Genomic DNA, 27,199 nt, shown 5'->3' on the forward strand with positions numbered 1-27,199 from the left:
AAATGGAGCGACGTTCGGATTTGATATGATTTTTGGAAGCCATTTTCGAAAATATTGATTTTGAGATTTGTTGGGATTGCCTTGTTAAGGTTGTTTTAGCATTGTTATGAGTTGTTATCGCTATTGAACTGCTGTCTGCGTTGTCGGTTTGTTCAGTTATAGCCGTTATACCGTCGGTTTGAGTTTTGGGATTTCGAACCATTTTTGAGTTGTTGAACTTGGCTTGTAAGTTGATCATGGTTATTGATCTTTGTTTTGTATCTGAACAGATTCGTTTGGAGTTTGTCAAGCCCAGGGTTAATAGCATTTGTTCATTTCAGAGATTTGGACGAAGAACGGTATAGAGAATTACCTTGAGCCTTGTTGTTGTTTAGATTGGTTAGACTTTGATACAATCTTTTGTTGTAGCTTCCCAGAATTTGGAACTACTGCCTTAAAAGGTAAAAGCAGTCATTGTAGTGGGATATCATACTCGGGACTATTGGTTCTCGAGTTTCCCTTTCAAATCACATATTGCATCAATACTTTTTCTAGCATGTGGGACTTGTATTTTGGTTGTTATTTGAGTTTTTTATGTGGCTTATGTTTATGTTTTGATATGCATTCATCTTGAGCCAATCTTGTTTCTAGCGGGAAGAACCGCCCCTTTTTGTTTAGACGTTTGGGAACTATGATTGAGTGGCCTAGGTCGTAGTCGTTTCGCCTGGTTCTAGCATACTCATTATAGTTGCTCAAAGTCTAGAGGAGTGGTATACGTGGCACCACCTCGATTGGGAGAGTCGGTGAGTCGTTACGTGATCTCATCCTCGGGATCCCAAAAGCACAGCAGCAATCCCTCGTTTATCAGATTTGATATCCCGGTTTAAAGACATGCATTTCATTACGTTGTTATTGATTTCGTCGTTGTTTTGAAAGCATGTTTATTGTTTTATTACTTGTTATGTTGCTTTTACTGGGATTATCATTCTCACCGGTTATCCGGCTATTACTTTGTTTTGTATGTGTACTTGGCAACAGGTGGGGCAGGACTAAGTCAGCAAAGGCCTGGTTAACATCAAGAGGGAGAGCTAGTAGTGAGACTCGGTTTAGAAGTCGTGTCAGCATGTCTACCTAGTGATATTGGAACATGTTTAGATATCGAACTTCATCATTATGTTGTTGTTGCATGTCCTCTACTTTGAACAGTTGTTGAACTCCAGAATTTTATGTACTAGTTGGAAGAATTGATTTTGTATCAAGTAGTCGAGATTATGTTGAATTTGGATTGATGCATGTTGTTATGAATATTGTTGGTTTGAGTTGGTTAGCTTGCCCTGTTCTGATTTGTTTCTGCTGCCCAGGGTGCGCTCGATCCTAGGAAAAGCCAGGATCGAGCGCAGCCCCTGTTTTTTTTGAGGCAGAGGTTTCAGAAAAATGGTGCGCTCGATCCTGGATTTTTGCCGGATCGAGCGCGGCACCTTAATTTTTCTCGGCAGAGAGTTGAGAGAAGTGGTGCGCTCGATCCTGGCTTTTTGCCAGATCGAGCGCGACACTGTTCTCTTTAAAAAAAAAAGAAAAAAATTCTTTTATTGCTTTAACCTTTGGTTATTGTATGTCTTAGTGTTGTCTAATCCCGAGATTAGTTGTTTGGAACCAAGGTCTCACATTAAGTGGTATCAGAGAGTTAAGATTCTTGATCGAACAAGAGTGAGCGGGTAGATCGAGTCTGCGGGTATTGGCTCCTCGCATGTGTTTGAATTATTTTAACTGTGTACTTAATTCCATGCCAGCATGCTTTATTATTGAGAATTGTTGAATTACATGGTTATGTGATTTAATTTATAAAGCATGATCTACTTGAGATATAACTGTTTCTGTTATCAACTGGTATCCGGTATTCCAAGCGGTTGTAAGGGCACTGATTGTAGCGATTGAGATATCTCGTGTCTTAACCTTTGATTATCAAATGGGTCCTCGTCGAGTGATAAACAGAAACACACCGCCAGTTATCCCTGCGACTGAGCAAGCTAGCACTGAAGTTGATCAGTTGGATGCTTCAGCAACGCCTATGGAAATCTTGTTGAAGAGGTTTCAGTCGTTCAATCCGCCTTTATTGATGGGTTCAAAAAATCCAGTTGACTGCGAGAGTTGGTTGGATGATATTGATCAGCTGTTTGATTCCATTGATTACACAGATGACCGCAGAATCAGGTTAGTCATTCATCAGCTACGTGGGGTTGCTAAGAGCTGGTGGATCATGACAAAGAAAGCAATGGAGAGTAGAGGTATGGATGTTACTTGGACTTTTTTTAAATCTGAATTTTATAAGCGGTTTTTCCCTATCTCGTATCGCAAGGATAAGGGAGCAGAGTTTGCCAACCTGAGGCAAGGGAATCTGAACATTAAAGAGTACGTGGCTAAGTTTGATAGTCTGTTGCATTTTGCGCTGCTAATTGCCGGAGATGAAGAAGCTAAGGCAGATCAGTTCATCAATGGTTTGAACCCCGACGTCTTCACGTTGGTAAACACCAACAGGCCTAACAACTTTGCGGATGCCATGAATCACGCAAAGGGAGTAGAAGCAGACTTGTGGAGGCAAAGAGGTAATCAGGTGGCACCTCAGCAGTAGAGGCAGTATCAGAACCAACCATCTCAGTATCAGAATCAGCCACCGCAGCATCAGAACCAGCAGCAAAGGTATGAAGGTGGAAACAGTGGGGGAAACAGAAAAGATCAGTACAAAGCAAGAGGTAAACAGTTCAAGAGGCAGGGGAACAGTTCTTCTAGTTCCAGTGGTTCGAAGCAATTCGGTTCAGGACAGATGTACTGCAGCAAGTGTGGGGGAAGACACTCACCGGATCAATGTGTGGGAGTCTTTGGTAATTGTAACACCTGTCAGCAACCGGGACACTTCTCTAAGGTGTGCCCTCAGCGTAGCAGAGATAGAGCTCAGAGCGGAAGTTCATCTCGACCTGCAGCTCAACCCGAGAGGCAGTCTTCTGCAGTGCACTCTTTCCAGCCTCAGCAGTAGAACAGACAGGGAGGTAACTCTAGTGCGAACCAGCCTCCGAGACAGCAGGCACGAGTCTTTGCTTTGACAGAGGATCAGGCTCAGGCAGCACCTGACGATGTTATAGCAGGTAACTATTCGATTTTTGGTTATTCTGCTCATGTTTTGATAGATATAGGTGCTTCCCATTCCTTTATCTCTGAGAAATTTGTGTTATTGCATGCTTTGCCTACTGAGTTGTTGCCTACAGTAGTAGCTGTTACTTCACCTTTGGGTGGAGGAATTGTTTCTGTCAGATTAGTCAGGAACTGTGAACTGTTTTTTGAAGGAAATATGTTAGAATTCGACTGTATTGTACTTGGATTGTCAGATTTTGATTGTATTGTCGGTATAGATGCTTTAACCAAGTATAGGACAACCATCGATTGCTTTCTGAAAGTTGCCAGGTTCAGACCTGAAATGGCAGACGAGTGGAAATTCTTTGGTAAGGGTTCTCGATCTAGAATACCTTTGATATCAGTGTTTTCTATGACTCGTTTGCTACAGAAAGGTGCAGAAGGATTTTTAGTGTATGCAGTTGATGTACTGAAATCTAGCCCAGCTTTGGTAGATTTACCGGTGGTTAGAGAATTTGTTGATGTGTTCCCAGAAGATGTTCCTGGTTTGCCACCTATTTGAGAAATCGAATTCAGCATTGACTTAGTGCCAGGTACTCAACCTATCTCCAAAGCTCCGTATCGTATGGCACTTATTGAATTGAGAGAATTGGAGCAGCTTGAGGATTTAATTGCCAAGGGATACATCAGACCTATTGTATCGCCTTGGGGTGCTCCTGTGCTTTTTGTTCGGAAGAAGGATGGTTCTATGCGGCTCTGTATCGACTACCTCCAATTGAATCAGGCTACAGTTAAGAACAGGTATCCTTTACCCCGAATAGATGACCTTTTTGATCAACTGCAGGGTTCTTCTGTCTACTCTAAGATTGATCTGAGGTCAGGTTATCACCAGTTGAGAGTGCGAGAGGAAGACGTTCCTAAGACCGCATTCAGAACGAGGTATGGTCATTTTGAGTTTATAGTCATGCCATTCGGTTTGACTAATGCTCCAGCGGTTTTTATGGGTTTGATGAACCGTATCTTTCAGCGTTATTTAGATGAGTTAGTCATTATCTTTATCGATGATATTCTTATCTACTCGAAGAACTGTACTGACCATGCAGAGCACTTGAGGACCGTACTGCAGATTTTGCGAGTTAAGCAGTTGTTTGCCAAGCTGTCTAAGTGTGAATTCTGGTTAAATCGAGTTGTCTTTCTCGGTCATATTATTTCTGAAGATGGGATTTCTGTCGATCCCAGCAAGATTGAAGCGGTTATGAATTGGCCTAGACCTACTTCAGTGCCAGAGATCCGAAGCTTCATGGGTTTAGCTGGTTATTACCGTCGTTTCATCGAGGGTTTCTCGTCTATTGCCAAGCCAATTACCCAGCTGACTCAGAAGAATGCGCCTTTTGTTTGGACTCCAGATTGTGATGCTATCTTTGTTGATCTGAAGAGGAGACTGACAAGTGCTCCAATTCTTTCTATTCCGAAGGGTACTGGAGGTTTCACAGTCTATTGTGATGCTTCTAACCGAGGCTTGGGTTTTGTTCTTATGCAGCATAAGCATGTGATCGCGTATGCATCGAGGAAGCTGAAACCGCACGAGACTCGTTATCCGGTTCATGATCTAGAACTAGCTGCGATTGTATTTGCTCTGAAGATCTGGCGTCACTATCTTTATGGTGAGTCTTTCAAGATCTTTTCTGATCATAAGAGTCTTAAGTACTTGTTTTCACAGGCAGAGCTGAATATGAGACAGAGAAGATGGCTGGACTTGTTGAAATATTTCAACTATGAAATCAAGTATTATCCGGGAAAGTCGAATGCAGTTGCAGATGCCTTGAGCCGAAAGCTTTGTTCTTTATCTCTTTCAACTATCGGTGTTTCTCAGTTGATCGATGATTGTTGCACTTCTGGTTTAGAGTTTGAAACAGATAGGGAGACTATCAGAGAGTTTGCTATTCAAGCCGAGACGGAGTTGTTTGTTGCAATCAGAGAAGCACAGAAGTCTGAGCCGAGCATTCAGGTTTTAGTAGAGAAAGTCAGATCGGGACATCAGTCTGAATTCCAGGTTAGAGATGATGTTTTGTTGGTGAATAACCGTATTGTTGTGCCTGATATTTCGGAGTTGAGACAGCGTATTCTTCGAGAGGCTCATTGCAGTCGGTTCAGCGTTCATCCTGGAGGTCGGAAGATGTACAACGATTTGAAGATTCAGTTCTGGTGGAAGAAAATGAAGAGAGACATTGCGAGGTTTGTATCTCGGTGTTTGAATTGTCAGCAGGTGAAAGCAGAGCAGAAGCAACCAGGAGGTCTGTTGCACAGTCTATCTGTTCCTGAATGGAAATGGGATCACATTTCCATGGATTTCGTCACGAAGCTACCACGATCCGTTCGAGAATGCGATGCTATTTGGGTAGTGATCGACCGATTGACGAAGTCTGCTTGTTTTATTCCATACAGGATGACGTATCGTCATGATCAGATGGCTGAGTTGTATGTTGGCAATGTTGTGAGATTGCATGGGGTGCCGAAGTCGATCGTTTCACACAGAGACCCAAGATTCACTTCGCACTTCTGGCACAGTCTTCAGGAGGCACTGGGTACTCGATTGCATCTTAGTATAGCTTATCATCCTCAGACCGATGGACAGTCAGAGCGAACTATTCAGACGTTAGAGGATATGCTGCGAGCGGTAGTGTTAGACTTTGGCACTAGTTGGCAGGATTCTTTGCCTCTTGTCAAGTTTTCATACAACAACAGCTTCCAAGCGAGTATCGGTATGGCGCCTTTTGAGGCATTGTACGGTAAGAAATGCCGATCTCCGCTGTTTTGGGATGATTTGTCCGAGTCACATGATTTGGGGTCAGATATGCTACGAGATATGGCAGAGCAGGTTAAGATCATTCAGACCAGAATGAAGTCAACTCAAGATAGACAGGCGAAGTATGCGAATGTCAGGCATAGACCTCTGTGTTTTGATCAGGGAGACCGAGTCTTTCTGAAAATTTCTCCGTTCAGGGGCACTGTCAGATTCGGTAAGAGAGGGAAGTTATCTCCGAGATTCATCAGGCCGTACAAGATTCTCGAGAAGATAGGCGATCTTGCCTACAGACTTGCACTTCCTCCATCTTTATCTGGTATTCACGAAGTTTTTCACGTCTCTATGCTGCGAAAGTATCATCCAGATCCTTCTCATATTCTTCAGCCTGACGAAGCCGAGTTAGACGAGACTCTGAGCTATTTTGAACGACCGATTCAGATCCTTGATCGGAAAGAAAAGCAACTCAGAACCAAGTTGATTCCGTTGGTGAAAGTGCAGTGGAGCCGTCACGGCGTCGAGGAAGAGACTTGGGAGACAGAATCTGACATGAGACAGCGATTTTTGGAGTTATTCGGATGACGTGAGTTCTTCTTATTGTCTTTAGTTCTTTTTTCTATCTTATGAGTTGTGGTTCTTGTTGATTTCGAGGACGAAATCTCTTCTTAGTGGGGGAGAATTGTAACGCCCCGTTTTTATCTTAAATGAGTTTATTTCAGTTAATCGGAGATTGCAGAGTTCAAGAGCCGACTTGATTTTGATCAGGGTCCTTTTTGTAAATTTTGGATTTTTCAGGGACTAAAATGAAAATATCGGTTTTATTAGATATTTATCAGGGCAATGACTTGTATTATTCATTCATCACCTTCCCTTAGCCGCCTCCCCTCCATTGAAACGCTTTAAACATTTCTCCAAGCTCCCAGATTTCAGTCCGAGCTCGATCCGTCCATTGGAATTTATTTCTGAAGGCAGATTAGCGATCACTGCAGCGAGAGCTCCGTTATATTGTAAGTTTCTCTATGATCGGATACATTCTAGTTTTTGGATGTTGTTAGAATCGTTCGAGATTCGAGTATGTTGTTCTTGACAGAGTTCTGATCGTTTATTATATGTCGGTTTTGAAATGGAGCGACGCTCAGATTTGATATGATTTTTGGAAGCCATTTTCGAAAATATTGATTTTGAGATTTGTTGGGATTGCCTTGTTAAGGTTGTTTTAGCATTTTTATGAGTTGTTATCGCTATTGAACTGCTGTCTGCGTTGTCGGTTTGTTCAGTTATAGCCGTTATGCCGTCGATTTGAGTTTTGGGATTTCGAACCATTTTTGAGTTGTTGAACTTGGCTTGTAAGTTGATCATGGTTATTGATCTTTGTTTTGTATTTGAACAGATTCGTTTGGAGTTTGTCAAGCCCAGGGTTAACAGCATTTTTTCGTTTCAGAGATTTGGACAAAGAACGGTATAGAGAATTACCTTGAGCCTTGTTGTTGTTTAGATTGGTTAGACTTTGATACAATCTTTTGTTGTAGCTTCCCAGAAGTTGGAACTACTGCCTTGAAAGGTAAAAGCAGTCATTGTAGCGGGATAGCATACTCGGGACTATTGGTTCTCGAGTTTCCCTTTCAAATCACATATTGCATCAATACTTGTTCTAGCATGTGGGACTTGTATTTTGCTTGTTATTTGAGTTGTTTATGTGGCTTATGTTTATGTTTTGATATGCATTCATCTTGAGACAATCTTGTTTCTAGCGGGCAGAATCGCCTCTTTTTGTTTAGACGTTTGGGAACTATGATTGAGTGGCCTAGGTCGTAGTCGTTTTGCCTGGTGCTAGCATACTCATTATAGTTGCTCAAAGTCTGGAGGAGTGGGATACGTGGCACCACCTCGATTGGGAGAGTCGGTGAGTCGTTACGTGATCTCATCCTCGGGATCCCAAAAGCACAGCAGCAATCCCTCGTTTATCAGATTTGATATCCCGGTTTAAAGACATGCATTTCATTACGTTGTTATTGATTTTGTCGTTGTCTTGAAAGCATGTTTATTGTTGTATTACTTGTTATGTTGCTTTTACTGGGATTATCATTCTCACCGGTAATCCGGATGTTGCTTTGTTTTGTATGTGTACTTGGCAACAGGTGGGGCAGGACCAAGTCAGCGAAGGTCTGGTTAACATCAAGAGGGAGAGCTAGTAGTGAGACTCGATTTAGAAGTTGTGTCAGCATGTCTACCTAGTGATATTGGAACATGTTTAGATATCGAACTTCATCGTTATGTTGTTGTTGCATGTCCTCTACTTTGAACAGTTGTTGAACTCCAGAATTTTATGTACTAGTTGGAAGAATTGATTTTGTATCAAGTAGTCGAGATTATGTTGAATTTGGATTGATGCATGTTGTTATGAATATTGTTGGTTTGAGTTGGTTAGCTTGCCCTGTTCTGATTTGTTTCTGCTGCCCAGGGTGCGCTCGATCCTAGGAAAAGCCAGGATCGAGCACAGCCCCTGTTTTGTTTGAGGCAGAGGTTTCAGAAAAATGGTGCGCTCGATCCTAGCTTTTTTCCGGATCGAGCGCGGCACCTTAATTTTTCTCGGCAGAGAGTTGAGAGAAGTGGTGCGCTCGATCCTGGCTTTTTGTCTGATCGAGCGCGACACTGTTCTCTTTTAAAAAAAAAAATTTCTTTTATTGCTTTAACATTTGGTTATTGTATGTCTTAGTGTTGTCTAATCCCGAGATTAGTTGTTTGGAACCGAGGTCTCACAAAACGTGACTTTGAGCTTTTAAATTTTTGATTTGCACGATCCGTCCGATAGATTTTGAATCTGAAGGTATATTCGCGATCACAGCTTCGAGAGCCTCGTTATACCATAAGTTTTACTTCGATCGATTCTATTTTATTTTTTGGATGTTGATGGATTATGATTTTTATTGGATATAAACATTCTTGAGATAGCTGTGATAGTATATCTAAGTTGGATCGGGAAAAGAGCGACGTGAGGATTTATTATGAATTTTTTAGTATAATTCAAAAATGGGGCTATTGATTTGTGTTGATATTTGAGTTGTTTTTGATGAATTTATGAAGGGAGGTAACTTTGATAGATATGCCGAGTTTGTTGATTTTCGGTTGGCCGTTTATTAGCCGTTATGCCACCGGTTTGAGAATTTCTAAATTTGGAAGTTTGAATGAGGTTTGGAATTTGATTTGAGTTCTTATGCATTTTCTTTCATATTTGTTTGAGCGTCTTTGAACTCGGAGTTGTCAGAATTCGAATCGTCGAAGAATTGATCGAGATTGGTAACGAGTTTACCTTGTTTTTTTGTTATGCGATTGAATAGAGTTTGATTGAAATCTCTTGTTATTGTAGCTTGTCCTTGTTGGAGTCTTCGAATCAAGATTAAGGTATAAGCTGACATCGATCGAAAAGGGATAGAATACTCGAGATAGATCTGATGCTCAAGTTCCCTAAATCACATACTTTTATGATTACTTGTTCTTGATTTAGAACTTGAATATGTTGATTGATTACATGCTCTTACTTGACATAATATGAATTGTATTATTTGATTCATTATTTAATGCATTGTGATTCATATATGCATTCATCTTGAGCCTACATCTTTGATTTGGAAGGTCAGAGCTGCTGTTGTGAAAATTTCTCGCAAGCGTACGAGTGTCAAGTTTTAATAAAGTGATAAAATCAGATATCGATCCTACAGGGAGTAAAATGAAAATATTCAGTGCTTGTAATTAAAATAGTCCAAACTTTATCTAGAAAATCAAACTTTCAGAATTTTACAGAAAAATAAATAATCAAATGATTTTAGATAGCACACACACAACGTTCCGGAATAATCAATCAGAGAAAAACGGTCTAGAGATATATATTTCACCTGGTTTCAACAACAGTCAATCCTAAATAATTAATCTTCATGAATTTCAGTCAATTAATAGCCAAGAACACTTAAGTTTATTATTTCCCTCTCCTGAGCAACAAATATTGTTTATCAACTACAATTCAATTCCAATATTCCTATTAAGAATTTATCGCAGTGATCTATCACAAAACAATGTTCTTTTTAAAAGCTCTGTTAAAATCATACACTCTCCCGAGCTGTATAAATAATTAACAGTGTAGTTTCTAATGTCCTATTCAAAATTCCCTCTCCCGAGCAATGATTTGAAATAAATATAACAAATCAATTATTGATCAGATAATTGAAAAGACAATCAATTCTAGAAAAAACAATTAATCTAGAAGAAACTCAATTCAATAAAATCAAAAATTCATGAAAGCGTCTACACCAGGTTCCATCTGACCTCTAGACTCTAAAAATTTAGTTCATAATAAAATTATGAATAAACCAAAACATGTTCAAAAATCCAAACATAAATTCAGAATTAAATAAATAAAGATAAAAGAAACAAATCCGTCGTCGACACCGTGTCCGGTCTATCAAACTCCGTCTTTGTTCTTCAGATAAAGCTCCAGATTTCTTCCCATAAATCATCACAATCTCGATCAATCCCTGTTCTCTGATATGCGTATGATTTGTTGTGGCGGCTCCCCTAAATTTGTCAGATAAAAATCCTTTTATATCGCTCAGCAAAATCCCACAAAATCAGCCCACGAATTAATTGCCCAATTTAATAAAATTTCCAAATCTCGATCGGGGTGGGCGCTCTACGAACGGCACGGGCGAGCCTTGATCTCGTAATTTCCAATTCTCCAGTCTTCAATAGCATTGCGCGTTATCTTCTATTAAGCGCTAAAGATTGGCGCTAATCTTTTAAGCCCAATAAGAAAGCCCAAGAATTATTCCTTCTTGTCTGTAAGTTCTTTTCTTTCTTCTTTTCTTCCCTTTTACTTCTTTTCTCTTTAATGTATTTTCTTTTTTCCTTTTTCCTCTCTTTTCCACATAAAATCAATAATTTTCTACACTCACAAAAACAACAAAACACCCACATAAATCTGCTCAAAACAAACAATTAATAATTAAAATCATATATAAATTAAGTGTATAAAATACACTTATCAGCTGCCTAGATTCGAATTAGATGTCTTGGGACTATAATCAAGTTCCTGGGTTGTTCAGGTCTCCCAGAGTTCTAATACTCCTTATAGTTGCACTAGAGTATAGAGGATTGAGTTATACATCATCCACCTCGATCGGGGGAGTCGGTGAGTTGTTGTGATATCTTGTCCTCGGGATCCCAACCGAAGAACCGAGTTTTCCCTTGATTATCCGATTAGATAATACCAAATTTTAAAGACATGAATTCATCTTTATTATTATAAAAACTTATATATGTCATATCATGATATTGATATGTTATTTGATAATGCATGTTTATGTTGCTTTTACTGGGAATATTATTCTCACCAGAGTTATCCGGCTTTTGTTTTTTTTTGTATGTGTAATTGGCAACAGATGGGGCAGGATCGAGTCAGAGGTAGTTCGGGTTGTAATTGATAGAAGTGAGGACTTGGTTTAGAAGTCGAATTTGTATTTTGAACATGATTGTATTTTGAAATGTAGCAACTATGAATCGATGCATGTTCCTACCTTTTGAGTACTCTTAATACTTCATGTATTTTATAATGCGAGTTGAATGTATTAATGCATGTTGTTGTATGAGATTTTGAGTTGTGTTGTATTTTTCAAATCTGAATGCCTTAGTTATTTTTCTGAGTTTTAGCAGGGCACGGACCCCGTGCCTACATCAGTGCCTGGGTCCGTGTACCTTCGCATTTGAGATGGATTAATTTGGTTCATGCACAAACCCCGTACATGAATCCGTGCATGGGTCCGTGTGAGTTTTTGTTGAGGCAATAAGTTGGAGATTTTGATATGTTGTGCACGGACCCGAGCACAGAAGGGGCACGGAGTCCGTGCAGAAAACAAAGAGTTGGATTTTTATTGTATTTGATTAGCACGGACCCTGACACGGAGGTGGCACGGGGTTTGTGTACCTTGCAGCCTTTGATCTTTGGCTACAGGTTAATGCACGGACCTGAGCACGGAGGTGTGCATGGAGTCCGTGCATGTTTAAAAAAAATTCTTTAATTTTTGTCTTGACTCTCTATTGATGCTTGAATGATTTATTCTCGATTAGATGGAACCGAAGTCCTCACACACATATCAAATTATATTTTACACCTCACAATCTACATGACCAACACTGATCGGACCTTCCGAACACTTCCTCTGCATCAAAACTCATCATCCACCAGTTCGATGCCTAATTTCTTATTTTTGATCTGATTTAAAAAATGTTTTAACATTAAATATTGTAAAAAGGGGTGCGGTTACTACACATAGATCTCGGGTGAAATGAGCGAAGCACAACGATTTAGGAAATTGAAACGGGTCACCCGAGAATACGAAGGGACGGTTCGGGTAAGCAAAACGACATCTGACAAACAATCTTCCTTTCAAATTCCAAAGCTTACATCATGCATCTGTCAATCTTAGCCCACCTAAAATTCAAAATGTACCTATTTTTCCGCCTAAGTCCAAGTCTGAATAATCAAGACAACGAGTATGGCTTTACCCCGATTATGTAACAAAGGAGTGCTGATGCACCAAGAAGTTCTCATGTCATCCTCGGACATTGCCTAGGAAGGGAGATCCCAGGAGAGATTGGATGGAATATGGGCCCAGGTGGAAAGGGTGTCTTGCCAAGCAGGGAAGCCTTGACATCCCGGGTAAATGCAGCACATTGGAGTATTTCCTAGCCAGGAAAGGCATGGAGACTTAGTCAATCCATAATGGACCACGTACATTGATAATCAAGTGACACGTTCTCTCCCATGTTTAAAAGTTGTGTCCAAATCAGGACGTGGCCCATATCCATGATCGTTGTCACTACCCGAGAATCCCGAGATGGTCACCACCTTGGAACCCTATAAATTTCACCAACAAAGGTAAAATCAGGGAGTTCAATTTCTTCCCTCAAACACTTTCTATATTTATCTTCTTAAGAATTTTATTTTCCCTTACGTTAATACTTCACTGATTTGATCGTAAGAGTGTCAACACTAGAAATATTTCCAGTGCACCCCGCTAATTTTTTTTTTTTGATTGTGTGTAGACCACCCAACTAGGGTTCATCATATCAGGTCATGAATTCAGCCACGTTGAACACACTATGTCCGAGAAGTCGCTCACCCTAGCCCACCCAATTTTCCTGGGTTCTATCAAGTCCCTTTTTAATTTTAATAATCATGATACTATCTTTATATTAATATAAATAAAATTAATTACAAAAAATATTGATTAAGTTCCAAAATAAAATTTTCAAAAAATAAAAACGATATATACATGTACGCGACACATGCATCGGAACACTAATAGATTAAGTATACCTTTATCAAGTTTCCCTCACTGAGACACTAGTAGATTAATATAAATTTACCAAGATAGTTTGTACTTTAACATAAAGCGGAGAGATATTTGTTTTTTTTTAAAAAAAACAAGGTCAGAAAAGTTACAAAAACTATTATTAAGTCCCAACATCAGAGTTAAATTACAAAATTATACATCATAATTCCGGAAAGAGACTTTGACGTACTAGTACCAGTGATAGTGTACACGTTGCGTCGCGTTGCGTTCTTATGCAATCCGATTTTTTTTTTTTGGAAAAATCAAAAATAAAAGTAGAGAATAATTTTAAAAAGTGTTTTTTTGTATATAAATACATTAATTTTATAAAGTGACATTTTCATAAATTAATAGTTATCATTGGACAAAAATAAAATTACATTTTATTAATTAAATATACATTAAATGATAAAAATATAGGGGTTGACCATCCCAACATACCAATATCTCAATTTTAATAAAATAAAAAAGATAAGATGTGACTTATTAGCTGATTCGGCTCATATTACATAATAATCGGATAGATTTTCATTTTTCTAAAAATTAATGTGATGCTACGGAAAAAGTCCTCACGGTTGTTAAGTTGGGAAACATAAGATAGGATATTGGGAAGTACACATGTCATTTATTGGCGAGGCGGTGGAATATATTTTTAAAATTTAAATGCTAAATATGTTATAGTCACAAGAATAAATATTACTATATTAGGATGAATTCCGAAATTTTTTTAAAATTTTACGTATAATAAATAATTATTTTGAAAAAATTGTGGTGGTGGAATTTGAACTTTTCTAGTTGGTCGGACAGTTTAGTTAGTGACATTTCTTTTTCTTTTTTGTTGGAGAAAAGTGATTTAAATTTAATTTGCACTCATAAAATTTGATATATTAATGTACTATGAGTTTTAGTAAGTTGAGCAATTATTATGAGCACTTATGTTAGTATCATGAATTTTTTTTACATTTAATAGATAAAAATCATATCAGTCGGTGCTCACATAAGTATTCATAATTTTTGCTCATCATATCAAGACTAATTGCACTATTAATTAAATGAAGAACATATTATAGAGAAATTTATAGATTAAAATATTATTATATGTTTTTCATATTATCTGATTTTTTTCTACTTTTAGTCATGTTGATAAGAAGTTGTATTTCTAGTGATCATATAATTAAATTTTTTTTTAAAATTTGGTATTTTTGGGACCAAAGTCATGTCAACCGGAAATTACTTATGTACGTACAGTCCAAATACCACATACTATCCAAAAAAATCATTGCATCTATAGCATCACATAAGCAATTTCTATAGATGAGATAGATTCCGGCTTAAAAAAAAACTAAAAATGAGAAGAAAAAAAACTAACTTGCAAGCTACATGATTAAATATGCAAATTCATTATTAACGAAATCAAAATTGAAAATAGTACAAATTACAAGACCAAAATATTATTTTCTCGATATTAATGTAGATTTTAAAGTCGATTTATTTAAAAAACATGTTTGTCCTTATATAAAACAAATAATAAGCGATCAAATATGGCTGAGATTGACTCTCTGTTAATGCATATCAATATAATCTAGGTAATATATAAATATAATTTAATTAATCTGAATGTCGGAATTTTTGAAGTGGTATACAAAAGCAGAGTTTTTTTATTTTTAAAATTTTTGATAGCAGTATATAGCTAATCTAATTAAAACTAAGATTGTGTATCATGAAAGAATATAATATATTAATATTTGTGTGTGTGAGGAAAAAATAAATTTCAAACAATGAATATTATATTTAATTGTAAATATTGTGAAAATGCAGAAATCATGAAATATATATCTCAAATAATTTGAATGCAAAAATATTTTTCTGAAAATAAGTTGGTAATTACATGAGCCACCATACCTAGCTGTGATCATGATCACGAAGAACATGATGGGTAAACAATATTTCATGTGTCCTAATTTTACCTATAATAATTTATTAATTTCAAAAGAAAGCAAATGAAATCATGAAAAAGTGAAATAAAAAGAGTGATGGTAAATGGCCACTTTGATCATTTATAATTATTATGCTTATCGATCCATCATAGAAAAGTAATTTATAAGCATGCATACTCCTCATAAATGTCCCAAACTACAATTATTATAACAATTGACACCTTGTTTTTTATTACCATTAACTATTGTTTTTTAATCCAATTTCTTGTATGTATCTACACTGACAAAAACAAATACATATGACACTTTAATATTTAGATTTGACGATAACTCATTATTTGTATTTACTTTTGAATTAAAATTAAATATCTAGTGGTACGTTACTCTTACATACATGTTTAAATACGACTCTAGATTGTCCTTGATAACCATCTGTGATATCATTTTAAAATATTGTTAAGCCTTGGGCTTTGGTAACCGATTATAATATCATTATGTCATGTCTCAGACACAACTGATCTTCATAGCAAATAGTAATTTGTATTATAAATGATTAATTAACCAAAGTATTAAGTGAATTATAATTAAATATAATACACGAAAAGTAACTCAAACCATTAAAAGTCGTAACCTTTTCCGAATGATTGAGTTCTTTAGTGTTTTCACCTTTCACTATATATACACACATTAAAAGTGGATCGCGACTCGGGACCAACCAGCTCTTCTTCCACTGCGTGTTCCCTTGAATGCAAATAATTTCGCATGCTAAGGTCAACATTGTGGGTAGCAATTAATAATACAGACAATTTTGGGGACATGCATGCTTTGTAGGACCCTCTCATTAATTATTGACATATACATACATATATTTGGTTGGTGGCCTCGAATTATATATTTATGTGCGAATACGTACCTTGCTTTTAGTTTATATATGTGCAACTACCAATTTATTTCAATGGTTTTATTTTTTGAATTGAAATTGATAATTAAAGAAATACGGGTTTAATTTAATCATCAGTACTCTGTTTGCGTGGGATTTAATGAGTTTTGGTGTAAACCCATATTGTACAATATCATGGTCGAAGAAATTGAAACTAGGGCTTGCATTATTCTTAACATATAAGTGAAAAGTTATCCAATAAGATGTTTATATAACTAGGTTAAATACCAAGAACAATAAAAATATTAATCTAACCATAATAGCTAAAAGATAATAATAATAATAATAATAAAATAATAATAACAATCTAATATCCACTCAAACTCACGATCTACAGCTAGAAGCGTTGAGAATTTGTCAAACAAATTATTACAAAAGCGTGATGAGGAATGTGCTTCGGTAAACATATCAAAAAACTGTAGGGAAGAAGAAACAAATGACATGTTAGAGTAGATGTCCTGCAAGTCATCTGCTGGTTAGAAATTTTATTGACTCAAGTGTAATAAACAGTCTTTATTCTAATATAATTAATCTTCTATTCAATTTTTGGCATTTACTTTATCTGCATATCCATGCAAGCTGCATAGATAAAAACATTGAATATACTATAGTAAATAAATATGAGGTTGTACATGTGATGACAATTATGAAACACATATTCTAAATTACTGTATTTTCTAAATCAAGTTCCTAGCCAATTGGGTCGTCCAAAGGATAAGGATCGCTCGATCTCGAGACTAGAATATGTGATGTTATGTATCACGTTTTATTGGTATGGACATAGAGATGTTCGATCGTACAGATTGGTGCTCATACGATGAGTTCACTAAACTACTCTTCCTCCGACTTCCCAAGTGGTTATCATTCATTGAGTGGATAAGTCTGTGTATTAGTCCTTACGACCCAATACAACACTGAGGTTGTACATGCTATAGCCTGTACTTTGACTCTTTTACTGACTCCACGAGGGTCATCAGGTGGCGAGATTGGTTGTAGTTGCGACACATGTAGTATCCACTTCATTGTAGTCTAGCATTCACCGCTATATCCTCTGTGATCTTATGAGATAATAGTGCATGAAATCTCTAGCCAAAGTATGAGATGTGCATTAGGGTAAAGTGGTTCCTTAGTTTCACATGCAATGTCACTATGTATTCTCAAAGATACATCACATTGTTATCGAACATCACATAAAACCCTCGAAGAACAAATGGTTGCATATTCGATCGGGATGTATGTGATGAAGGGACCGTACTGTATGATAACCATAATCAATTAGTTTTTGCAGGAACTATAAATGATATCTAGGGAATCATGAGGCGATGCTACTAGATGCTCTTACCATGATTCGATGAGTCCAATCAAAAATGAATTCTGACATTCTTGTGATCAAAGTGTTGATGCATAGAATGGGACGAGTTAGGGTAAGTCTTCTGAAAGGACAATGTTCTAAATCACAAAGAGCTGTAAACTCACGGTTAGCTGTATCCCTGAACCATTGAAGGTCATACAAACACTAGTTTCCCTATTTCCGTTGAGTTAATAAATTCAAAGAGTTGAACTTAATTATAAGAAATAAGTTTGATAGAATCAAACGATAAGCTTATAAATGAGTTTATAAAAACTTATATAAATTTTAGTGCACGTGCTTAATTTCAGTGGAAGTGTTCCAAAATTAGTAGCTGCTTTATTTAGACTCCAGTGATTTTGAAAATAAAAATGTGCATCATAATAACAAGCTAGTTAAAATTTTCACAACAGTGATGTTGAATAATCGATCAAGATTATGATGAGAAAACTTTACTGGACGCGTGATTCATGGACTTGAAAGAGTACATGTAGCGACCCAACCCGGATCTACTACTAATCAAAGAATTAGAGCATAATTAAGCATGCAATTAACACTAATCAAAATACACTGCGGAAAGCTTAAATAAATGCTGACCGGCAGAATACAATCGGTTAAATAAACTCGATATACAACCCAATCGAATAAATCATAACAATAGAACCTACAGCTAATCCTGTTGTCCTCCCTGGTCACCGACTACTCCAAGTCGCTGGGCGCAACACCTGTACCCGCACCGTCGAATGTGATGTCCAGACATACAGAAAACACTGGACATGAGAGACTACGCCTAGTACGGAAGCAATGATATATAATATATATGCACCATACAAATGACTTTAAAACTGGGTAAAACAGTCTGCTAAAGGGCGCCAATGAATACACAGTACCGTTCCAGATAGCTAATCCGCGGGGTACTCGTATATTCCCCTATCACTGTAGCGTCGACCCCATCGTCGTGGCGTCTCCTAGTGATAGACAAAACATGGGACTGAGCCTCTCCTCACCTGACTCGAATCCATAGGGAAATCACCCTCGTATGGAAACTGTCACGACTCACCTCTCACGAGATGCAGTCCAATATAAATATATATAAACATGAATGTGCTAAAGTAGTAAAACATGGTAAACACATAGCACATAAGATGCAACACATATATCATATATCATGCCGGCTATCTCGGTCAGTACTTACGTACCTTACTGAAGGTAGTCCTAGAAGTCCCGCTATAGGTTCCAAGCCTATCATCAACTCTACAATGCAAAATACTCATGCATAATTATTTATGCTCTAAAAGCCTTAACTAAGCTATATCATAATCTTAAATATTTTTAGGAAGCCAAAGCTATATCTGCGTTCATCGTCAGCCCGCTGATGGAGACTGTCCCACTACTTAGGGCACACCCCTGCTGCAGCTCCGCAGCTTTGAGTACATCTCCGCGACTCGAGCACTACTCTGCTACTATGTCAGACACTATCTGACTATAATAAAATATAATTCCTACTTGAACTCTAAAACAAGAGTACCAAAAAAGCTCTAAAATAGAGGCATACGGGTTCGGACCGTCAGATCCTTGCATGTCTTCCACGTGTCCTTGACAACACTTCGAAGCATCTGAACTGGACATCGGATCGTCCGATCTCGAGTATTACATCATCCGTGTCGTCACCTTCTTGGACAATTGGCTTGGCTACTGTTCGGACCGTACGAACCTCTACTTCGGAGCGTCCGAAGCCTGATTCTCAGCCAATCAAAATCATTCCTTATCTTATCTTATCCAGTGGCGATCGGACCGTCCAATCCCTCTTCGGATCGTCCGAAGTCCGCCCTTCTGAACTGGTTCAGGGCCTCCGAACTCAACCCCCTTCGGACCATCCGATCCTGAAGCTCGGAGACTTCGTTCCTTCCGAGGACTTGGAACTCACCTGGATATTTCCAAGTGTCCTGGATCCATTTTTGAACTCCTTAGATCTTTTAAGAAATACCTTAATCATGTTTTACTTAATCTAAAAATGATCAAACGATTAATTATCCATTAATCATTAATTTTGGATACGGGTTACTATATTCTCCCCCTACTAAGAAGATTTTATCCTTGAAATCTAGGGTAAACCCCGAGAACGTACTATAGACCCTTCTTGAAAGTCTGGTCGATTAGCTTTTGACTGACTCAGACTCTTGTCATAATTCCGCAAGTCTATTTATACTGGTCCGCATCAACCTTCCCCAAACTCATCAGTTTGGCTTTCGCATAAATTGGAAACTGTTGCGTTACTTGAAAGTCAAAACTAACGTATCCCAACACTGATACACCTTTTGTCTTCAAATTGAATTCCTCAAATAATCTTCTACCGATCTGACACTCGCACGATCGTATCTCGCAACTAGAGATATTTACACAATGACATTGGTTTCCTCGTCGCATCCCGACGTCAGCATGTCAAACTAATATGTATCAAGATATGTCACTTTGATGACCTTAATACATCAAATTTATCTTGAAGCACGTACTTATCCCAAGTACTTGATTTCCATACTTAAATCAATTATTTTTATCTCTGACCGAATCAGAATACAGTTCGCAAGTACGCATTGGGAACTGATCTTGTACCAATTGAACTAAACACGATCTCACTGATCAAATAGAACACAAGCATCACTTTTGTTCAAATTCACCATACCAAGGGAATATTATACAGACGGAACCCGAGTCGTAACCTAAGTGGTTTGTGACTTTCGTTGAATTGCTAACTAGATTCATCCATCTAGTAGTTCTCAAAACTCTTATGCAAAATATCCATAGTCAGGAAACACTCTCCCAACACTGTTCTGTTACATCAAAACAGGTATTACTCTGCAAAGGAAACTAATTGACACCAAGTTCTACTTCAACATAACTGTTTACAACGATTTCTAGACTGGGGTAATCTTCCCACAACTCTATGAAGCACAACCAAGCTTCCAGAGCAACATTGGGAACTCAACCCACCACGTCTAGTACTAATCTCAGTTAGTGTTTCTCAGTATAACTGATCACTGTTCCCTGATGAAAGTTTTCATCGCTTGACAACTATCTTCGTAAGGTCAACCCTTAAACATTGGTTTTCGAACCATACGCCTATGCTGCAATGGTAAAAAATCGCATCTCTGACGAACTACGTCGTATCGATCACAGGCTACTCACCTATGACTCTCCATCTATGGACTAGTCAAATCCCCTTGACACTATCCCAGTATAGGATTCAACTATGCTGGGCCTCCTCCTGAGCTATATCTCCTGCGATAACTGTGCACATATCGAGACTTAGGAAGATCTCCTCCGCAATGCCTGACTGGAACGAAATATCAAAGGTACACCGGAATATGGTAACACTTTCTATTATTTCTCGAAACATGACAGTCATTTGCACTTGGTATAAATCATCCTCGAGTCTCTGATGGAAACCATTATCATTAATCATAACCTCGCAAGGTCGAATCTACTGATCTTAAGGAGAACTAATGTAGCAACCCGCATCATGATCACCTACTAATCAGAGACTTAAGCATGCAATTAAACATTAAATAACCTTAATCAAAGTAAATGAGGAACTTTAAAATAAGTCAATACCAGAAAAGCAAAACCTAGTGGTTAATCCTGCCATCCAGCCTTGGTCACCACCTAACCTTCCTGTCCTCAGGAGAAATACCTGCATCTGCCCCATTGAATGGGGTTCCAGACAACAGAAAATAACCGAAAGTGAGCCTAACACGCTCAGTACGAGAGTATGAGTATAAACTATTATATGCGCATGTATGCAAATGAACTGGGCGCCAAGACACTCAGGTCAAGAAACTAGCTCATAGACCGGGCCCAGGGTATATAGCACGCTGCGCCGTCACCTCAGGAGTTGGCTCATATAACCAGTGGATAATGGTGACCTAATACTAGTACAAGTGTCCAACCATAATGGTGACCTGACACAAGACTTACGTATCCAACCATCCACAACTCGTAGGGTGAACGCCCTACTACTACAGGATATCTCAAAGATACTGGATCAATATGCTCATGTATGCAACATACAGTCATGACATGTTGTATCATATAAATCATGCAATCACATAATACATGTGTAAGGCCCGAAATTATTTAATTTTAATCCGAGAATATTTAATTTGGGAATATTTAGAGTTTATATTTAAATTTTAATATTATTAAATTATTTAATATTGAAATTGAATTAAAAAGATTGTTCGAGGATTGATTTGAAAATAGCAAATAGTTCATGGACTAAAATGCAAATTGGCTTGAATATATATAATTCTCCACTTGCATTCTATCATTATCACGTGAATATTAGCTAAGGAGGGAAGAGGATCAGAAAGCATTCCCATGCCATTTCAGTCTTCCAAAGCTTCGATTTTTCTACATCTGACCGTCAAATTTCAGAATCGAATATATATTCGCGATCATCTCTTTGAGAGCTAAGTTTTTGCGTAAGTTTTCTTATGTTCTATCATGTTTGATTTTGGAGTTGAATATGCAATTTAATTATTATTGATTATACGCGTTCTTGAGCTAGCATGAATTGTATATTCGAAGGCGGATCGAAAAAAGAACGTCGTATGAATTTATTAAGATTTTTAGAAGCTATGTTCGAAATCACTGTTTATGATGTTGCTGGTCTTCAAGTTATTTTTGCTGATATGTTGAGGATTGTGGTTGGCTTGATTGATATATTGAGTTAGATATAGTTTGGATTGCCGGTTTTCACCCATTACGCCGCCGGTTTGAGAATTGCTATATTTTTGGCTTGTTGAATGAGCTGTGTATTATATGAGTTAGACGCTGATATTATTTGGTATAAACACTTCATTTCATATTATTTTTGAAATTTTTCGATCTCGGGAATCCAGCCTTTGAACCGAGAAATATTGGAGCAAGATTTGGAACACCTCAAGAACTACGAGAAAAGGTATAAGTTGACATCGATCGCAAAGGGATTTCATACTAGAGACGGAGGATTCTTGAGTTTCCCTAAAACCACATACTTGTTAATTATATGTTCTTGATTTAGAACTTGAGTTGTTGAATTAAATTTTAGTTAATGCATATGTGATTCATATTGCATTTATCATGATGTCGAGGTCGGATACGAACTTTGATATCGAGTCGGATACGAACTATGAGAAGTGGATATATCCATATCAAGATCGGATACGAATCTTGATGTCGGGATCGGATACGAATCTCGATGATTGATTTATTTTACAAAACATGGCATTTACGTTATAACTTGAGTTGAAATGTTATCGTTATTGCATGTTTATGTCATTTATACTGGGAATCATATTCTCACCGGAGTTTTCGGCTGTTGTCTTGTTTTGTATGTGTGCATGGAAACAGGAGGGGCGAGAGCTAGTCAGAGTTGACGTGGGTAGCTCGAGAGAGAGTCTTAGCTGTGGTGACTCGGGTTTTTAGCAGAAGTATGTGCCATAGGTTTTGTCAAACATGTTAGAAGATAAGAACTTGTTTATGTTTGAAGAATAACAACTTATGTTGTCTTATTTATGTTTTACTCGTTGAATACTTGTTTAAGCTCAAGTTTTCAAGTATTCTAGATGTCGAGATTGATGTTTGAATGCATCTGTATTAGTTTGTAGCTTGATGAATATTTTATGCCATTTTCCAGATTTGAACAGCCTTTGCAATTCTGATTTATTTTAGCAGGGCACGGACCCTATACATGCCTCCGTGCATGGGTCCGTGTGTCCCCTGATTTTGAATGTTTCGGAAATTAAAGAAGGCACGGACCCCGTGCATACCTCTGTGCCAGGGTCCGTGTGAAAATGTGTTGAGGCAGTAGCTCATTGTTTTGAGCTTTTTGGGCACGAACCCGGATATGGAGGTGGCACGGGGTCCATGTACCTTGAAGCCGAAGAATGTTGGCTACAGATTAATGCAAGGACCCGAGCACGGACCTGTGCACGGATTCCGCGTATTTTTTTTAAATTTTTTTTTCAGGCTTTTATTATTTTTGTATCAACTTTGATTCAATCATGATTATTTATTAATTGTCCTAAAATAAGATTAGCAAACCCGAGGCCCCACAACAGGTGGTATCAGAGCTTAAGTTTCTCAAACTGAGATAGATGAGCGGGGTAGATCGAGTCCACTTGATTTATTTATTTTGCATGATATTGTATTGTGTACTAATATATTGAATATCATATATGCCTCCTCGTCAAGCACCGATTACTATACGAACACTGGTCGTACCTCAGGTAGAACAGGCAAACGTACCACAGACTAGGACAGGTCCTCTGAATTCTCAGGGCAGTACATCTAATGATCCTATGGATGTGGCTGCAACACCGATGGAAAATTTGTTGAAAAGATTTCAATCCTTTAAACCGCAAACTCTGAAGGGGACCGAGAATTCAGTTGAGTGTGAAAACTGGTTAGAAGACATTGATCAGTTGTTTGATTCTCTGGATTATTCTGATGATCGTAAAATAAGATTTGTTGTACATCAACTTCATGAAGTTGCAAAAAAGTTGGTGGATTACAACAAAGAAAGCTCTGGAGAATCGAGGTACGATTTTTACCTGGTATGTGTTTAAAACTGCATTATATCAACGTTTCTTTTCAGTCTCCTACAGAAAAGACAAAGGAGCGGAATTTGCTAGCTTGCAGCAAGGACAATTGAAAATTGGGGAATATGTGGCCAAGTTTACTAGCCTGTTGAAATTTGCTCCGCACATAGCAGAGAATGATGAAGCACAAGGGGACCAATTTATAAATGGCCTGAATTCGGATATCTTTACATTGGTTAATGCTAGAAGACCCAATAATTTTGCAGATGCACTGAATCGAGCTAAAGGAGCAGAGGAAGGTTTGTTGATACAGAAAGGAGCACCATTTCTTCCACCACCATCTCAACAACCATCACTATCATCACAGAATCCGCCACCGTTTCAGAAACCATCTCTCAGATTTGAGGGAGAAAAGAGTAGTAGTGGCAGAAAGGATTTTTGTTTTCGGCAAAAAGGGAAGCAATTTAAGCGATCAGGAAGTAGTTCATCCAGTTCTAGTGGATCAAAACAGTTTAGATCTGGATAGAAATCTAGTTCATCTGAAGTGTATTGAAACAAGTGTGGAGGTCGTCATGCCAGTGATCAATGTAGAGGAGTTTTTGGCAATTGTCATATATGTAACCAGGTTGGTCATTTTGCTAGAGTTTGTCCGCAACGTGATTCTGAGAGAGTACCAAGTGCAAGTTCCTCTAGATCAGTAGCTCAGCCTGTGAGGCAAGCGTCTTCACTACACTCATTTTAGCCACAACAACCATCACAGAGTAGGCGAGGAGGAAATCAGACTGTGAGACAACCTCCGAGACCACAGGCTCGAGTCTTTGCGTTGACTGAAGAACAGGCTCAAGCAGTACCTGACGATGTCATAACAGGAAACTGTTCTCTTCTTGGTTATCCTACCTATGTATTGATAGATACAGGTGCATCACATACATTCATCTCTGAACAATTTGCCATAGTACATGCATTACATATTGAGCCATTATTTGATGTAGTATATATTTATTTCTTCACCTTTGGGCAGCGGTATTGTGTCCGTGAAATCTGTCAGAAATTTTATACTATAGTATGAAGGTAATGTGATAGAGATAGATTGTATTGTGCTTGGTTTGTCAGATTTTGATTGCATTATCGGTATAGATATGTTAACCAAGTACAGGAACATCGTAGACTATTTTCAAAAAGTGGTGAGATTCAGACCTGAAATGACAGAGGAATGGAAATTCTACGGGAAAGGTTCGAGATCTCGAATTCCTTTGATATCTGTTCTATTTATGACTCTTTTATTGTAGAAAAAAGCAGAGGGATTCCTTTTTTATGCAATAGATGTGCTGAAAACTAGCCCAAAATTGGCTGACTTGCCAGTGGTTAGTGAATTTGCTGATGTATTCCCATATGAAATTTAGGGATTGACTCCATTTAGGGAGATATACTTCAGTATTGAATTAATGCCAGGTACGCAACCGATATCCAAAGCTCCTTACAGAATGGCACCTATTGAATTGAAAGAATTGATCATTTGAAATATTTATTGGCCAAAGGGTACATTAGAGCGAGTGTTTCTCCTTGGGGCACTCTGGTTCTATTTGTACGGAAGAAAGATGGATCAATGAGACTTTGCATTGATTACCGGCAACTGAACAAAGCAACGGTAAAGAATCGTTATCCTTTGCCTCGAATAGATGATTTATTTGATCAGTTACAGAGTTCATATATTTATTCCAAGATCGATTTGAGATATGGATATCATCAGTTGAGAGTTTGAGATGAATATATACCCAAGACTGCATTCAGAATGAGGTATGGTCATTTTGAGTTTATAGTGATGTCGTTTGGTCTGACGAATGCTCCAGCAGTATTTATGGGACTTATTAATAGAGTATTTCAGAAATATATTGATGATTTTGTTATTATCTTTATTGACGATATTTTGATTTATACCAAGAATCTTTGTGTTCATTCTGAGCATTTAAGAATCGTTTTGAAAAATTTGAGAGCAGAGAAATTGTATGCCAAACTGTCAAAATGTGAATTCTGGTTGCAGAAAGTTGTTTTTCTTGGGCATATTATTTCAGGAGATGGAATTTCTGTTGATCCAAGCAAAGTAGAGGCAGTGATTAGTTGGCCTAGACCTACACCTGTACCAGAGATACAGAATTTTATTGGCTTATCCGGTTATTACCGCAGATTTATCAAAGATTTCTCTAGCATTGCAAAGCCTATTACTCAGCTGACTCAGAAGAATGCACCGTATGTCTGGACTGAAGCTTGTGAGACTAGTTTCATTGAGTTGAAGAAGATATTGAAAAGTGCACCAATTTTGACAACTCCTGCAGGTACTGGTGATTGTATTGTATATTGTGATGCTTCTCACAGTGGATTAGGATGTGTGTGTATGCAGAGAGGCCAAGTCATTGCTTATGCTTCAAGACAGTTGAAGCCACACGAGACCAGATATCCAATTCATGATCTTGAATTGGAAGCCATTGTATTTGCACCGAAAATATGGCGACATTATCTGTATGGTGAGAAGTTTTGAAATTTATTCTGATCACAAAAGTTTGAAATATCTGTTTTCGCAGTCTGAATTGAATATGAGGCAACGAAGAAGGCTAGATTTGTTGAAAGATTTTGATTGCGAGATTAAATACTATCCATGGAAATCCAATGCAGAAAATGTTAAAATCGTAAGAACACATGCTCTCCCTGCTCAAAATTCAAAGGTCTGCGCTTAGTGTTGGCATAACTGACATGTCTGTCTTGTGCGGCTCTGACACTCTTCTTCATCAGTTTGACTTTGTCAACAATCTGTTGAATCAACAATGACCACCCAGCCTATCGTTCCCTACCTCATCCCAAAACAAGGGTGTACGACAACGGTGACCATAGAGAGCCTCAAACGGTGCCATTCCAATACTATGGTGATAGATATTATTATAAGAAAACTCACCTTGACAGTTGCAAGGATTATAACTGATCAAGGAAAAAAATTTGAGAACTCATCTTTTACTTCTTTGTGGATAAGAAGGGAATTTTACAAGAGTTTTCTGCTCCAAAAACTCCTCAACAGAACGACATGGCTAAAAGAAAGAATAGAACGTTG

This window comes from Henckelia pumila, chromosome 3 (assembly GCF_033568475.1).
Source record: "Henckelia pumila isolate YLH828 chromosome 3, ASM3356847v2, whole genome shotgun sequence".
Classification (NCBI taxonomy): domain Eukaryota; kingdom Viridiplantae; phylum Streptophyta; class Magnoliopsida; order Lamiales; family Gesneriaceae; genus Henckelia; species Henckelia pumila.